Source organism: Triturus cristatus, chromosome 3_1 (genome assembly GCF_964204655.1).
Source record: "Triturus cristatus chromosome 3_1, aTriCri1.1, whole genome shotgun sequence".
In the NCBI taxonomy this organism is placed as follows: domain Eukaryota; kingdom Metazoa; phylum Chordata; class Amphibia; order Caudata; family Salamandridae; genus Triturus; species Triturus cristatus.
Window position 1 is genome coordinate 761,347,615 of NC_140583.1, and position 15,673 is coordinate 761,363,287.

General features: G+C 45.5%; 2 protein-coding genes across 5 annotated transcripts in view; one reads left to right on the forward strand and one right to left on the reverse strand.

Annotated features, from left to right (window-relative positions):
- Positions 1-14,759, forward strand: part of LSP1 (lymphocyte specific protein 1) — a 267,129-nt gene extending 252,370 nt beyond the window's left edge. For all 4 annotated transcript variants that reach the window (XM_085644935.1, XM_085644937.1, XM_085644934.1 and 1 more), the window contains one exon: positions 12,982-14,759. The gene's annotated coding sequence lies outside the window, so the exon portion shown is untranslated. The remainder of the gene's footprint in view (positions 1-12,981) is intronic.
- PRR33 (proline rich 33) overlaps positions 1-15,673 on the reverse strand; it is an 85,321-nt gene that overhangs the window by 22,598 nt on the left and 47,050 nt on the right. The window lies entirely within an intron of this gene.

Below are 15,673 nucleotides of genomic sequence, written 5' to 3' on the forward strand. Positions count from 1 at the left end.
CATTTTTATATGAATTTAGACACCAAAATCTTTAGAACAACGTAAGTACTTTCGGAAATATTGATTTTAGAAGCAAACAGTAAAATAACTTAAATAGCGGTTTTGAGGCATGAGCCTCGAACGCTACAATGTTAACCTATGGGAGGGAAAACACATACAGTAATATGCTACTTGCAGACACAGTTCAGGGGTGCCCTTTGGGACTTACGGTGCTAGGGGAAGGGAGGGGGGGCAAGGTCCAAAGTACCATCAGAAGTTTCCTTGTACCGGCCCTTGTGTGTCCGGGTGCAGTGGTGCTGGTCGGGATGGTAGCCTCAAGCGCTACACCGGTAAAGTCCAGGGGACCTGAAACAAAGATGCTGCAATGAGAGACTTGGGGACAGGTCTGGCTGAACTCAAAGAAGAGCTCAGGTTGGGGGGTCCCTAGGCCAAGGAGATGCAGTTAGAAGCCGTAAACCCAGCTTGGGGGGCTCGGGTGCAAAGGTGCTTGGCTGACTGGTCACTTCAGGTTGAGGCTCTCACCGTTGTCGGGCTCCAGTAGAGGAGGGAAAAACGAATATGACTCGTTACTACGTGAGTCATTACATCGCATGGCATTAGAACGCGGTCGTTGTTACCACGCAATGCCATTACTACGCAAGTCATTACATCGACTTCAGTAGATGGCCCGCTGACATTAGAAATATATCATCTACTATTCCAACTTCAGCCTATGCAACAGTAGGGAAGGTGTTGGAATAGTAAACTATACTACTTCTAATATTTCTGGACTTTTAAAGCCTACCTCAGGGGGGTATTTCAAAGTTCGGTCTCCTATAAGAATAAGGTTGAAAGGGCTGATATAAAAAAAATTGGAAGAGGAGATCGAGATGTTAGAGGGAAGAGCGCAGCAAGAATCACATAATTTGCAGCAGAGGGAAGAGATTCTGAAAAATCTTGAGGAAGCTAGGATGAACTATAAGATTAAATTAGACCTAAAATGCAGGGAAACATTTTGAGTACGGAGAAAAAGCTGGTGCACTCTTAGCCTGGAAGTCCAAGGCGGAGAGAACGAGGAATCCTATCAGGGAGCTGATAATCAATCAGGAGGGAGCAATCTCAAAGAAGAGGAAATACAGGAGAACTTGCTTTCCTGTTTTTCTGAGTTATACCAGAATCGGTGTCGCCAAATGAAGAGGGTCTGAAACACTGGTTAAAAAATGTTGGTCTTCCAGTCTTAACAACTGAGGGCAGGAATAAGCTTGATGCTCCCATCACAGAGAGGGAAATTATAGAGCAGCTCAAACGCGTGAAAAATGGCAAAGCAGCAGGTCCTGATTCTATACCAATTGAAGTCTACAAATTGTTAGCAGATGAGATAGTGCCAGAGATGAAGGCTCTCTTTAATTTAGTGTACAGAGAGGATGGGTTTACCCCGAGGTCTTGGAGCGAAGCCATAATAACAATGATTTTAAAACCTACAAAAGATCCGAAAAGGGCTGACTCTTGCCGCACGATCTCTCTATTAAATACAGATCATAAAGTTTATACGGATATCTTGGCGGGTCGCTTGGCTGAGGTCGCCCCACAATTAATTCATATTGTTCAGAAAGGCTTCGTTCCAAAGCGACAAATACAGGATCTTACTCTGTCCTTGATTGGAACAATAGATTTAGCAGTAGCTCGATCAATTCCGTTGGCGGTAATCACTATAGATGCCACCAAGGCATTTGACCGAGTCAGCTGGCGGTTTTTATGGGGTGTGCTTGCTGGAGACTATGGGTTTAGGCCGAGATTTTATAAGAGCAATGTAAAAGCTGTATGAACATCCAACGGCCAAGATACTTATCAACGGCACATTGACAAGGAGTTTTGAGATCCACAGAGGGACAAGGCCGGGCTGCCCCTTTTCTCCACTCCTTTTCGACCTTTACATAGAACCACTAGCACACATGCTGAGAGCCGATGACCAAATCACACCCATACATCAACTTCCGTCACATAGTAAAATCGCGTAATACGCAGACGATTTAATAATATACACCTCTGATCCAGCCCATACACTAATAAGAATGGAACAACTGACAATTGAATATGGGGCATTTTCAGGTTATATCAACAAAGGAGGGGGGGACGAGGAGCTATTAGAAAAGGTCCTGTACCAGGGCTCCCAAGTTAAATGCAACAGCAGTATGATGGTAACAGTTCCTAAAGAATAAAGTAAGAGAGATTCAGAAAGCCAGTTAGGCTTTTGAAGAATGTGCAGTGTCTCCAAGATGGTTAGAGTGTGCCGAGAAAGAGTGAAGGTACTCCTATGTGGATCTGTAAGTGCCCTCACACACCCAAACAGGTGTATAGCATCATCATCGGGCTGGTGCTCCTCGTGGGGGTGGCGCTGCAGTCCCTCACGGGCCCGTTTGACGGGGCTCTTTGTCGGAGATCTTCAAGGAGTTTGCCGCATTTGTGCATGGGGGTGTGTGGGGCTAAGTGTAAGTGGTGTGGTGATTGAGTTCTAAAAAGAGCCCAAGGACACTTGCAATTTATTAAGGGTGTCCTCGGGGTCCGGATAAAATATATCACGGTGATGGAGAAGCAATCTCAGTTACCTGTGTGAGAGGGGAAAATGAAAAAATACAATCCCTCTTCTCTCACCCGTGTAGTGAATAAAGTGAATGTGTCAAGGGGTCGACATGTTTCGCGCCATAGATAGTCCCTAGTGGATCTGGGGGCGCTTCATCAGGACCAAAAGAGTAAGGTATGTCAAATGGGAGTCGGGAAAGAGACACCCTATAAACCCATGAGTCCTAATTGTAGGAAAGGTAGTTGCAAAACAAGAGATAAGAGACACGTCGTCTAGCGTGTCCCTTGTTACGGCCTATAGAGGAGACAAAAAGCACACATAGGGGGAGAGAAGGGAAAGAGAACACAGTCCAAGGCCGTTAATAACAGTCTAAAGTCATGTGGATAGTATATCTCTGCATGCTGGTGTGTCGGAAAGTGCCTAGGTGGGGAACCTAGCTAGACACAAGCATGCAAGTGGATGGAGAGGGGCAAGGATGTCCCTGGAATGCTTAAAACTAAAATAAGTAGTGGTCAAGTGGTCCATGTGTACGGCTAGACTAGGTGGCAAGAATGCTCACTAAAAAGTGACATCGCGGGTCTATGGTGTGACTAGTGTGCATACGGGAGAGGTGTCCAAATATCATTAATCATGACTCATGAGTGTGATCAAAAGTGATCTGCTGTGCTCTTAAAGCCACATGTACTATGAGGGTGAGTATGCCGTAAAACACAACAACGCTGTGCCTACCCTCCCTAGTTCCAGGTCAGGCCTCGTCAGCTTGGCCAAATAGCAGTGAAGGCAGCTGTGAAAAAACGGCCCGCAAATCGGGACCGATGTCGTTAATAATACAGTATGCCAGGAAGAAATAAATACACACAGGCGGTATGGCTCTGATATATAGGCCGCTCAGGATATGGTTAGTGGCTATGATCTTTTGGGCCGGTCGATGTGGAGACGGCTGGTTAACCGGACCGGTACCGGTAACAGTACAGAGAAATACTCAAACTGCCCTGAACAGTTAGCAAGAACAGTAACGGTGCTTTAAGCCCCTCGAGATCGAGGCGGTCAGGAAAGGAGGGCCGGTATCGATCATTGTACACTATGACGGATAATGTCATTCTAATTAGAGAAAGTACTCACTGCGTGCTCTTCTTCTGTGCTCCGGAACACCTACCCGGTAGCTTCGGCTGCTGGACGGCAACTCGGGGCAGCGGTATCCATAATATACACGTCCTACGTGATTGGAGCAGGGGGGTGCACGTGACATGCGTAGGAACGTGGTGACGAAGTAGTCGTCTGGCGTTCTATTAGTGCGGCCATGTTGGAACGGGATCAGAAAGTGAGATTCCGGCAGTAACTCGGGGCAGCAGTATCCAAATATAAGCGCCCTACGGTATTGGAGCAGGGGAGTGCACATGACATGTGATGGAACTACGTGGCGATACTGTTCTCTGGCGTTCTTAAGGGGCAGCCATAATGGACAGGGATCGGATAGTGAGATAGCCAATGTGACGGGGATGGCAATATCGGGGCAGCAAGTTGTATCAAAGTCCTGTTTATGAGCTAGTATTAGAGCCAGACATTAGACAAAGTGGTAAAGATATCTCTCATATATATATATATATATATATATCTATATATGTGTAGCAGGAGACATAAAGATCTATTGACTGTAATGAAAATTGGAGATATGTGGTCAATATCTCCTGGAAGTTTTGTAAGTGTCTAGTCTTAGTAGTGGAGTAGTACACAAAAGGAGATGGTGGAGTGGAACCGTTATGTGAGGGGGTAATATATTTTATTGTGTATATTGTATGGTTATAATAGTAGTAGTCTCAGGGAACATATTATGTCATATATGTTGTGTCTAAGACAGATGATGTGTGTGATGCTCCCACTTAGGGGTTCACCTAGTGAGATCGACCCAGGGTATGTTATCGTTGAGACCACCACTGTCACTTTTAAGTCTGAAGACCCATCGTTGTTCACGTTCAAACAAAGTAGTTATGGACCATTGAGGGTTAGATTCTATAATGGTCCACTTTAGGCTGTCTGGGGGATGATTTTTCTCCAGAAAGTGAGCCTGTAGTCTTGTTGCTGACCGTTTGCAACGGATCGTACTTTTATGTTCTCCTATGCGTATCTTTATTGGTCGAGCTGTCATACCTATGTAATGTGAACCACAGGGACACGTGATCAAGTATACGCAGTTCTTGGTATTGCAATTAGTGTGGCGATTTTGACGCCATGGTCTCGAAAGTCCAAGTTCCAGTTCTTTGGTTGCCGTCGTCTGAGGACAGACTGTACATGTGCCGCATGGGTGATGGCCCAACACGGGAGGTAGTGTCCAGAGGGTTGGTTGCGGATTGGTTTTTTTGTTTTTTGGACGTGTATGTACCAAAATGTCCCTCAGATTTTCAGTCCTTTTGAATGCGAACAGTGGTATTGGTCCTGGTGATACATTGCCTGTTTCTAATATCTTCCAGTGTTTTTTGACAATTTTTTGAATTTTATTGGAGTAGGAGGTGAATGATGTCACACAGGTTAGTTTGTCAGTTTCCTTCTTCTCTTTTACTTCAAGTAGAGCTCCTCTGTGGTTGTTTCTTGCTCTCTTGCGAGCCTGTCTTATGATGTTGGATGGGTAATTCCTTCTGATCAGGTTGGTAGATAGAGTTTCGGCTTCTTTCTCGAATTCTATTCTGGTGTTGCAATTTCTCCGTAGGCGGAGGAACTGGCCTACAGGTAGGTTCTCCCTGAGTGCTTTAGGATGGTGACTTGAAAATAGGAGCAAGCTGTTCCTATCTGTAGGTTTTTTGTAATTGGTAGTTTTTAGAGTACCCTCTTCCAGTGATATCAGAAGATCCAGGAAAGGGATGGAATCCGGTGACAGTGATCCAACAAATTTCAAGAAGGGGTTGATCGTGTTGATCCATGTGAAGAAAGAGCGACAGGCATCCTCATCCCCTTTCCAAAAGATGATAATATCATCTATATACCGGCGCCATAAAAGGATGTTGCCGGTAAACGGATTGGTGTCAGTGAGGATATGTTCTTCTTCGAACCTGGCCATGTAAAGACATGCCAGGCTAGGCGCAAATGTGCTGCCCATACAAGTGCCTTGCACTTGGTGATAGATCTTGTTTTGAAATGCAAAGAAGTTTTCTTTCAATGCAAGTGAGGCACAATCACAGAGGAAACTGATTGGAGTAGAGGATGGCCAGGGGTTGAGCTGGCGTAGGGCACTTTCCAAAACCGTCAAGGTAGCATCTTGCGGAATATTGGTATAAAGTGCCTCTACATCTAGGGTGACAAGCAGTGTGATCGATTCTGGTTCCTCAAATTGTTCTATTAAATTGAGTACTTCTGTGGTGTCCCTTAGCTATGTTGGAGTCTTAGTGACCAAAGGCCGTAAGAAAACATCACAAAATTTGCTCAGTGGTTCGAGTAGTGAGTTGATGCCTGACACTATAGGGCGTCCAGGTGGAGGGTTAATGCCCTTATGAATTTTGGGTAGGCAATAAAAATATGGCATCCGCGGGTCATCATTTCTGAGGAACACAGCTTCGTCCTTCGTTATCCAACCTTCTGTTTCAGCTTCATACGTTAGACAGCGTATGGCTGCAGCAAGTCGTGAGGTAGGGTCTTCTCCGGTAGGTTCGTAGTATCTTACATTGGATAGTTGTCGTAGACATTCTTCATCATATGCATCTCTGTCTTGTATGACAATTGCTCCGCCTTTATCGGCCGGTTTGATAATAATGGAGTCGTCTTCCGCCAGATCTTTGAGCATGGATCTTTCCTCCTTAGAGAGATTGTCAAAGGGGCATTTTCAGGTTACGCAATACATTTTAATCCAAGACAGAAGTGATGTGTTGGAATATGGAGGATTGGGGTGGTATAAAATGTAAAGAAATTAGATATTTGGGGATAGTTATTACTGAAAAAATCGAAGAGATCCCCTCATGTAATTTTAGGCGAGTCGTGAAGGGGGTGGAGAAGCAACTAACTAGATGGAAGAAATTACCGCTCTCCATTTACGGGAGAGTAAATCTGGTTAAGAGGTCTGTCTTAACGAAGCTTACATATCTTTTTAATGGGATACCTCTCACCTTCCCTAAAGAAGAAATAAATAAAATCCAGGGTAAAATATCAAGCTTTATCTGGGCATCCCGGGGTGTACACCTGTCATGGAAAAAGCTAAATGAGCAGTCTTAACAAGCATTGGCATAGCCAATAGGTCTCGCCTTTGGGACCTTATAAGTGTTTAGCAATGCAACAGTTGCATAACTAAATACTTATAAGGTCCCAAAAGCGAGACCTATTGGCTATGCCAAGCGGCCGCGAAAGTTATCGCGATCAAACATCAAAGCGGCTGTGAAAGTGAAAGTAATCGCGGTCAAGCGCGTTGCCCGCGCACATGCACTGTAGCTCTAGGCTGGCCTGGTAGCACTTTCTGGAGCCCTCTCAAAAAGTCTCGCCAGACCAGCGCATGCGCTGGGTCAGGCGAGACCTAAAAATGCAGAGGGAAGAGTACATGTGAGGGAAGAGAGACAAATACAGAGGAAATAGCATGTGTAAGGAAAGAGAGAAAAATAGAGAGGGAAAAGCACATGTGAGGGCAGAGTGAAAATACAGAGGGAATAGCACATGTGAGACCAGAGAGAAAAACATAGAGGGAAGAGCATATGTGAGGATAAAGAGAACAAGTACAGGCTATGCCAAGCGGAAGTTATCGCGTTTGCGATCAAACATCAAAGCGGCGAAAGTGAAAGTTATCGAGCAGAGCATCAAAGGGCTGGGTGAGAAGGGAGGGGGGAATGCAAGGGTCAAAGCGGCGAAAGTGAAAGTAATCGAGCAGAGCATCAAAGGGCTGGGTGAGAAGGGAGGGGGGAATGCAAGGCGCAGAGGAGCAGCTGTGCACGTGCGCGCCATCGTGCACTCAAGCCCTAGGCCAGCAAAACCATGTGGGTAGCACTTTTGAAAGCCCACCTACAAAATGTCTCAGAGACAGCTTTCACTGTCTCAGCGAGACCTAAAAAGGGGGGGGGGGGGGGGGTTGGCTTTGCCCGACCTTCAACTATATTGCATGGCCTTCCAATTTAAAAACATCCGCATGCTGGCAGGGGAGCCCTCGAGTAGTACATGGGGGTTAATATTGAGTGAAATGGTTAAGGATTGAAGTCCGAAAGCATTTTTTACAAATTTGGAGCCAATTTTTTTTTTTTTAAAGTAAGATTCAAAATTCTAAAATCAGCATTAAAATTATGGCTCACAGGGAGACTGCTTCTAAAGATTGTTTACTTTTCGGACTTTTCTCCAATCTGGGAATCCCCGGGAACCCCAGAATGTATGAAAGAGGTGCTGAATTTGCCACTAAAACAGACAGGAATAGCAATCTGGGGGCATCTTCTATCAGTAGAAGGAATGACTCTGTGGGATGTACTGGACAATAGGACTGGCAATAAGTTATCAAGGTTCAAATATCTGCAGCTTTCCTTATGGTCCTCCACTATTGCAACTGGGATTTTGAAGCCTCATTACAGGACATAAATCCAGGCACTAAAGAAGTGGCAAAATAGTATGGACAGTTCTTGGAGGCTGAAGAGAATAACATTGAAGGCCTTTTTGGATGTCTGGGCAAGCTCATTACAAGAAGACTACATACAATCTTTGTGGACGGAATCTTTGAAAAATTTATACGCCATTGTATCGCCTGCCAATCTTAAACGCCATCATTTTTTGGTTGTCATTCATAGGCTATATTGGACTCCTCAAAGATTGGCTAGGTTTGTATCGCAACCGGTCCCCAGTTGTAGGAGATGTAATCTTTTAAGGGCCAGCGATGTCCAGGTCTTCTTTACTTGCCCAGGTATCCGAGAATACTGGAAGAATGTTGAAACCACTATAGGGGCTATCTTTACCAAGAATATTGCTCTGACTGAAACTCTGGTGCTCTTTGGGGTTGATAATGCATCCCGGCAGGTTTTGAACAGTAAGCATAGGGGCCTTCTATTTTACTTGCTGCTTTTGAAGAGAGATATGTAAAAGATGGTTGGATCCCCTCCCACCCCCCCTCCCCCCATCCAGTTGCCTGGTTAAATACAATAAATTGGACATGCAAACTAGATATCAAATGCAACCCATATAGGTCAAAAGAGCTATGAAGGACTATTTGACCTGGATAGAATAGGATTTTTATTTTTTAATTTTTATTTGAGGTTTGCTGGTCTATCAATTTGTTTACATGGTCCAATGATTACATCATGCCATGGGCTTTGTGGAGGTTGACCCCACTCGCTTCTTATAAGACTAGCGCCAGTGTGGCCTGGAGTCTAAAATCTGCATGGACCATGGTTGGATCGAGGGCTCACGTAAACGGTCTAGAATGCAGTAGCCATGGTGAAATGAGCACTAAAAAAAGTAAGGCCAAGGAAGTTCACAACTAGGTTATCTTTTAAGGAGAATGTGTAGGGGGCATACTGCACCTATGCGAGTGAGCTCCAGAGTCTGCCACTCCTTGTGTCAGACAAAACACAGGCGGCTACATCCAGCCTGGCTGTTTTGACATGGACCTGTATGTTGGTTTTGAGTATTTAACTCTGCTGGCAGCTACTATTCAGTCACAATCAGGACTCCTCCAGTTTGGGCACCTGCTGACTGTTTGTGACTTACACAGGAATGCTTTGAGGCTTCACACAAACTACACGCTCTGTCAGGTACCTGCACACAAGCAGGAAGTTCTTCCTCTTGAGTCGTGTAGTATCACAAGATGACGAATAGGACATAGGGCCTGTTGATGTCCAAAATGGCTTTATCTGCCTAGAAACTCCCCAGCTAAGGATCCACCTATCTGAGAGGTATGTGTTGTTGGGCCTTGGCAGATGAGTTCTTCACACAACAAAGGTTGTAGAAAGTCCGTCACATCTGAAGTTGATTCCCAGAAGAGAGAGCTTCCCTTTATGTGACCAAGCACTGGACATCCTTGTAGGAAAGTACCCCTTTTGGCATGGTTACCCACCACTTTTTGTCTGACTCTCATGCATCTTTGAGTGTGCACTGGGTTCCTACTAAGCAGGTTCCCAGTGCCTGTGTTCTTTCCCAGAGCTGTGCTTTGTTTCCACAATTGGTGCCCCTCTGGTTCACATACAAGTCCCTTGTAAAAGGCAGAAGTGGTACCAAGGGCCTTGTGACCAGAGAGGATCTCTAAGTGCTGCAGCATGTATTGTGCCACCCTACTGGACCAGCTCACCAAACACAGGCATACTGCCACTGCAGCCTGCATGTTTTGGTGTACATAAAAGTGAAGAGTTGACCTGGCACACATCCCTGCGTGCAAGGCCTACCAGCACTGAAAGAGGCATAGGTAAGTCACCCCTACAGCAGGCATCTATACCTCATGCGAGGGCATCACTTCATGAGCAGATATGCCCCTATAGTTCCTAAGTCCATTCTTAGACATTATAAAGTGCACAGTGAAGCCATACGGAGTACATGGGCTGGGAGCTTGTAACTAGGAGATCCACAGCTCCATGATGGCTCCACCGAATTCCTAGATGTTTGGTACTAAACATCTCAGCTTAATAAACCCACACTGATTCCAGTGTTGGATTTATTAAGAAATGCACCCAGAGAGCACTTCAGTGGTGCCCCCTGAAATCCTCCCAACTTGTGTGTGTCTGACTGGTCCCCATCAGCCTGCTACCTCTAGACATGTTTCTGACCCCTGATGTGGGAGTCTTTCGCTCTCCTGGGTCAGAAACAAAGCTTGCTCTCGGTAGAGGTGATTCACACAGATCTCAAGCAGGAACAGCATAGAAAGGTGGTGAGCCCCTAAGGCTTCCCGTCCTTTGTTATGCTGAACAGGTCCTCTCTAGCTAGTGGAGATACCCGCCCCTGACCAAGCCCCATTTTTGTTGGCAAGGTCTGCGGGAAAATTAGTAAGCAAGAGAGGTGTGTCTCCTCTCAGCCAGGACCACCCCTAAGGTGCTCAGAACTGAAGTTACCCCTCTCATTTGAGAATCCTCCATATTGTTTTGGAAGATTCTAGCCAGTAGGGTTAGGGATATGCCCCCCTCCCCGGAGGGAGTGGACATATAAAGAGTCTAGGTACCCTAAAGTTAAGTAGCCCATTGCCTACTGCCTTCTGTGTCCTGTAACGCCCCTAAACTAGTATTTAGGGGCAAACCTTAATCCTCAGATAACCGATGATTTACGAAGAACAGCACGATAAGAAGCTCCAGCCACTGACTTGGTCCCAGCTCTGCCAGCGAACTTTGCAATCTTTCACGACTCGTCACACAAACCAGCGACTTCCAAAACCCTGGGAAGATTGCCTGCCTTCAATAAAGACTTCTGATCTGCCGTGGACAGCGGACATGTCCAGAAGAAAACCATGTTTCAAAGACCAAAGCTCTGCCTATGGAACCGCAAAACCGACCAGCTCTACCTCTGTACCCGATGCCCATGGCCCAGGTTTCAGTGGCCCACCGGTCCACCAAAGGTCCTCCAGCAATCCTGAGCAAGAGCCCCTCATGGGATGACCCTTCCCTGACTTCACATAGACACCTGAAGCCTGTGCATGACCACCCACGCCCAACCCCCATCCGCGACCTGACTGGGAAGCTGATTTCCAACGCCAAAGGACACCACTGCACCCAGAGCCACTGGTCCTTGGGGAGATCTACCGATTGTGTCCCGAAGCTCCATCACATCCCAACTTACCTGTGCAGCTGTAGGTTTCCTTTGATCGGACTCCTGGCCCGAGCCTGCAGCCTTTTTTCTGACTCTAAGATTCCTCATTAGTTTGCATTGGGTGCCTGATGCTTTGTTGGCACTCTGCACCCAGCCGCCCCTGTGCTGCTGGAGGTGTACGTTTGATGCTGACTTGTGGCCCCCTTCCTGTGCTTACCTTAACCCCTACAGACTGGGTTACCAAACCGTGCTGCCTGCCTGCAAGTAGTACCACTTCGATTGCCCCCTTTCTCCATTGGATTACATTGGCACCAGATACCTTGCTTGACCTCTGCACCTGGCCGTCCCAGTGCCGCTGGTGTAGTTTTGTCACTTACCTGAACCTTACCTGGTACTGAGTATCCAGAAACTCGATATCGTAAATCGTTTACTTACTTGTATATTGCCAATTGTGTTTCCTCCCATTGGGTAACATTGTATTATTGAAAATGTACTAAGTATCCACTTTTTACATTGGAAAGCATTGATACTGCAAAACGTATTTACTTGCAACAAACTATCTTTGGTTCTATAAAATAAAGATCCTTAAAGATACTAAAAGTAATATATTTGCAAACCGTTGGTCTTGGATTTAGTCATTGTGTGTGTGTAATCATTTCTTGCCTGTGTGTGTGTTCAACAAATGCTTAGCACTGCCCTCTGATAAGCCGAACTACTCACCCACACTACCACAAAAGAGAGCATTCGTATTATCTACTTGAGCCTCTGTAAAGCCCTGGGGATCCACTGTACTCTGTACATACTATACCAAAATGAGGTAAAGTGTGCACAGAGCCAACTTCCTACAATATTCTCCAAAATGAATTGGGCTGTCTGCAGCCCATTTCCCACAGTGCTTTTTATTTTGGCAAGCTCTGCCCTACCAGCTTAATTCCCAAGCCCTCTTCTTGCGTACTCCTTCAGTACACACCACCATTTGTTTCATGGTACTGTGTCGATACCAGAGGACCAGTCTCCCTGCAAGAAGGCATCCAGGTACCCTCCGTTCTATTCCAACCCAGTTTTTTACATTGTACCTTAGCTTATTTTTGTGCGTGTGTGTGTTGTCAATGCTTTATAATGGAGGTGCCAGCAGCTCTCAGTGACTTTGCTACTTTCATTTGAAAGTGGGAGTACTTTAACTTTTCAGCAGTGGCAGAGTGTCTGCACTTCTTAATGGAGGTGACATCCTTTCAGCTGGAGCAGTTTTGAAGTGTTAAACATGCTTCTTCGGGATAGTGAGTACATGCACATCGATTTTTCTATTTCAGGCACTGGCTATAGTGTAATTACTGTGTTTTGCCTGCTTGGACTGTCACAATAAGATACCTTTGTGTGCTGAGCACTGCTTTCATATCTTGAATCAATACAGAATCTGCTCTGAGACACATGGCAGGGATATAGTGATGTCCCCGATCACCCTTCAGGGCATTTACTTGCCTGCTGGAAAGGTGAGGAAAGGGCAGAGAGGGGGGAAAGAGATAAGAAATGTCGGATTGCCCCTGATATCACAGGAAGCAAAGTGCCACCAGTAACAGCTGTACTTTAACAGAGGAACCATGATGCTGCCTGCCTCTAGGCATCGACTCTTTTCTGGCTCTCTGTGGCTCTTACCCCTATATTTTCACGCTTGCCTTTGTTCTCAGAGTTGTGCATGGTGTCAAGTCACTAAGGGGCAGATGTATTCAATTTTCATCTTTCTTTCTCAGCTTCCAGGGTCACAACTGGACATTGCAAAGGATGACTTCCACGTCGCCTGTATGATGACCTCTGCCTAATCTGGTTGGTGACCTGTGCTTCATCTGTACAATGATGCCTGCCTGGCCTCTGCAAGGACTTTCACCATGCATCTATGATGTCCGCTTCTGGTTGATGCCGTCTGCTTCCCCTTTGCATAGACTGTGGCCCTTCGAATGTGATGACCTTTGCCTCACCTGAACCATGGCCACCTTGCTGGAATTTTAAGTCCACCCCACTTGCACAATTACCTCCGCTTTGCTTACACGATGACCTTCGCCTTGCTTGGGCGATCACCTCAGACTTGCTTGCACAATAAACCTCTGCCTTACACACACACGAAGGCCTCAATCTCTTATGTGCTATACCATCACTGCAAGGACTGCACCCTCAGCTATCACTTTTCTCATCACAAACTGTCCTAAAGCTGCTTATTTTTGTATGACCTGAAGATGTATGGGCCCCCACTACCAACATCCTTTCCAGGTCTGCTTGAAGTGCCATCCTTGACAGCTAAGCTGTGCTTGCTGTTTCATGGATGGTTGTCATATTCTTCGCTTCCACCACCCTGTGTCCATTGGCATGCAAAAGTGAGGCACTAGAATAATCTAACCATAATACAGAGCATTCTCCAAGCATGCCTCAGTCTTTGCTCGTAAGCAATTCTGTCACAAGAAGAATTACCTTTGCTCGGGCTCCTGTAAAATATTTTTGTAGCGCTTGCGATGACAGCCCAGATCACGAGGTACCTCTTTTTGGGTCTTTTCACAGACTCTGATCCTGAGGGCAAAGATATTTGAGTGAGGCTCTTCATTCAGGAGCTGTATCCAAAGTTCATTCCATGGAGCAGTAAAATTAAAGGGTTGAGCATGTTATCCATTCCAGGAAGAAGATGAATCCTCTTCAGACTGTTCTCTTATGATACGGTTCATGAAGATTTCATTCCAGAGACACACTGATCCACCTCAGGTTATTGCCCTGGCAAAGCCCCCTAACCCATTTCATGAGACAGCAATAGAGATATAAACAGAAACGTGAGAAACCTCCTGCATTGCCATAATACACCCCCTTTTAGGCCTTCAATTGCCTGAATTGTATATTCAATAGGTCTATGTTGGCCTGTATTTGATGGTCCATGTTCCAGTCATTATAAGATACCCTTCAAGGTCCTGTCCTTCTGCTCATTAGCACATGGGGGCAGTCACCTGTTTTCACTGTTTACGTGGAGATTCTGGCTTAAAAGTGATTTCAAACTAAGATTGGGGCAGTGGGGTTCTTTTACCCATGGGCAGTGTACAAAGTATTTTTCTGCTAGCGGCTGATGGGATTCGGTACTAGTGCTCCAGTTTCTGGGACAGACAGTAGCTTCACTCACTAGAGTTGGGATAATGATACAGTGGCCATATAACCACACTGCCAGCTTCCATCCCTCCAGTGGAACCGAGTAGACCTTGCATCTTAATTAGTCAGATGTGGCGTTATAATTGGTCACCTCGTCTTTTACTGCAGAACCACAAACATTACCCCTAAATAAACAGATCTAGAATATTTATTGGGTCTGCTGTTTGCTTTTGGACATTTATATTTCCTTTAATGCTCAGACATGCCCCTAACTCCTCGCGAGGCAGTGGTCTCCCCCTATGTCCTGCCAGCTGACTGCCTTTATTTTTGACTTGACTGTCCCTAGTGTACTGTTTTTGTATATGCGTTTATTACAAAACAAATAAATATTTGTTGAATGTTCTCCTAATTTTTGATTGGTGTCTAATCTTTTTTTTGGGGGGGGGCAGATGTGGTTGGGAAAAGTAGGAGCTGTTTTCTGAATTCTCTCTCGGCAGGGTGTGGATGCGCACAAAGACGGACTGTGAATGAAGAGATTCTTTACTGGTATGGATAATTTGTGTCACATGGACATTGGCCCTATACTTGTCATTTCCTTGAAATACTTTTTTCTCGATCTTGGACTTCACAAAATGCATGTCAAAACTCTGGTGCGGTGTAAGCTGCAAACATGCATTATATTGGCAATGCTTAGGGGAGCAGCTGGGGGATATGATCATACAGCATCACTCTATAGGAGTTTGATATCGTTGAGTTGCTTCATCTATATTCACCCAGTTTAACATTAACCCCTCTCCTTTTTATAGGTTGGTCTTCTTTGGCTATCCTTGCTCCCAAAGGTGACATTTACTATGTGCTCGGTAAATGGAGAACTTTAATACCTCTATTCTAAGTTCCTCTATTTCTTCAGCCATGCATACTGTGGTGTTCTTCCCTCTCTAGCAGACATTTGACTACACTGGCCAGTCGAACTTTAAATTATTTACTAAAAAGTAAACTCCCTGCTAATACAATCAAATGGACACCTATTGCGGGTGAAGCCCTTAGCAACTCCTTCTCTAATATATTCTTAACAAACCACTAATGTAAGTGCATATAATAGATGCACTACTGAAGATACTTGGCACCAATTTCACTCTCTTCAGAATACAGTATGATAGGAAATATTTGCATAGGGTATGGTTTCAAGTTGGCTGAGCAGGAGGGACTTTGCTGGCACTGACGTACTCTGTTATACCTGTGCCTGCCAGCCGCTGGTGCCAGGCCATGCTGCCATTCCCTTGCTAAAGGCCACGTCTGTTCTGATGGGTCCAAGTTTGGCCC